This window comes from Gracilinanus agilis, chromosome 2 (genome assembly GCF_016433145.1).
Source record: "Gracilinanus agilis isolate LMUSP501 chromosome 2, AgileGrace, whole genome shotgun sequence".
Classification (NCBI taxonomy): Eukaryota; Metazoa; Chordata; class Mammalia; order Didelphimorphia; family Didelphidae; genus Gracilinanus; species Gracilinanus agilis.
In genome coordinates this window covers 361,795,732-361,797,810 of record NC_058131.1, presented here as the reverse complement: position 1 = coordinate 361,797,810, position 2,079 = coordinate 361,795,732, and the positions used below count along the sequence as shown (strand labels likewise).

At 33.5% G+C, this 2,079-nt stretch overlaps 1 pseudogene; it reads left to right on the top strand.

The window, feature by feature from the left end:
• The window catches only part of LOC123233783, a 20,269-nt pseudogene extending 18,511 nt beyond the window's left edge, over window positions 1-1,758 (top strand).
• The last annotated feature ends 321 nt before the right edge of the window (window positions 1,759-2,079 follow it).

Sequence of the window (2,079 nt, the reverse complement as noted above, 5' to 3'; positions counted from 1 at the left end):
GGGGGGGTTGAAGGGGAAAGGTGGAGCATGAATCATGTAACCATGTTAAAAAAGAATATTAATAAATGTTAAAAAAAAAAAGCAAAAACAGCATAAAAACTTATCCAAGCAAATAGCAATCAGAGAACTTAAGCAGATGAGATTATACCAGACAATAATAGAGTGAATGATCTCTACCACTGGAAGTGAGACTCCCTCATTTTACCCAATGGGAAATTTGCTAAAAGCTCCAGGAGGCAAACTAGAAATCTGGTATTTATTGGGAGAGCAATTTTCCCCTACACATCTACCTTCCAAATGTCTGTTCTCTTTCTTGCCCTATTTCTCCCTGAAGAGGCCTGAAACCAAGTATATCCTTTTTCTAAAAGAGAAGAAAGTTCTCTATTCTCCAAAGCTCTTATTAACTCAGTCAGTTCCTTTTCTCCTCTTTGAAAGTAGCATTGAGTCATCTTCCTCTACTATAACAATAGGGAGAGTCTTATGCAAATGATCCAGGCTTAAACATTGGTTTCATAGAGGTTTTTTTTTTTTCAGGTAGGGTAAGGGGTGTGGGTTGAACCAGATGGCTGCTAAGGTCCCTTACAGCTTTAAAATACTGAGATTATGAAATTTACAGGGCAAAAAATATTACCTGAAGCTTATATGTATGCACAGACTGTGACTATGTAGTTAACAGAAATGACATTTTTTAATCCCCAAAGGAAAAAAAACAGAAGGTGTTGTGGAAATAAACAGCATTTTAAAAAATCTTATTAAAATTAATGTGAATTTTAAAAAGGAAACTGAAAACCTGGAGACTACATGTATGTATATATATATACATATATATGTATATATAATTATTTTAAAATTTATTTAAATATTTAGTTTTGTCGATAATCACTAAATTTTTATTTTAAAAAAGATTTAAAAAATAAAGTTAAATAGAAAACATTACCAGGTATATGGCTCATCTACTAAAAATAAATTCCTCAGTAGGGCCATTATGGTGCACAAGAAGCCAAGAAGAAAGTGGTTGATCTATTTTCAAAAAAAAATTGGTAGGATGTCAAAGCACCGGCTGTATTCAATATACAAAAGACTGCAATATTGCTAACACACTGGTCACAAGGACTCAAGAAAGGGAAATTGCCTCTGATGGTCTCAAGGGTCAGTTTTTTGAAGTGAGCCTTGCTGATCTGCATAATGATGAGGCTGCTTTTTGTAAATTCAAGCTAATTACTGAAAATTTTTTTGACTTATTCCATGACATGGATGTTTGTTCTCTGGGACAAGATGTGCTCCATGGTCAAAAAAGTGGCATACCCTTACTGAAGCCCATGTTGACATCAAAACTATGGATGACTACTCACTCCACCTCTTTTGGAGTGGTTTTATCTAAAGGCATGACCACCAGATCCATAAGACTTCTTATGTCCAGCATTAACAAGTGCATTAAATTCATAAGAAAATAACAGAATTCTTGACCTGGGAGGTTTATACAAATGATCTGAAAGAAATTATCAATAAATTGTTTCCAGACAGCACTGAAAATTCATAGAAAAAGGTTTTCAGTCCATTTGTCTTCTCCATGATACATTTGTTTGAAAATCAAAGTGCTCAAGAAACTCACATTTAAATTGAGAAAACTAATGGTGTTTCATGGTGAAGGTGGTGGTTCTGGAAAATCTTCAAGAGATGAAAGTCACAAAAGTAGAAAGGGCTAACAGATATGAACCACTTGTTCAGGAATTTGCCCAAAACAAAAAAAAAATTTAAAGATTGAAACACAAAAAAATGTATCCTTATGAAAAAAAGAAATAAACCCCTGAATCAACGAGGTTTTGCTATGTGCAGCTAGGTGATGATTAATGCAATTTTCCATAATGTAAAATTACATTTGATGCCAAGTCTTATTTAATTAAAGCCAAAATTCAATTAATGTGATGCATGTAAGCTAGAAGAGGGTTGTAATATGCTGTTATTGTAGATGTGATATGCTGCTATGTACCATATTATATACAGTTATGCTAATTTTTAAAAATAGAGTCCTTGACAAAATGGACAAAAGGAAGAATGCTTCAGATGGTAACACTGGTG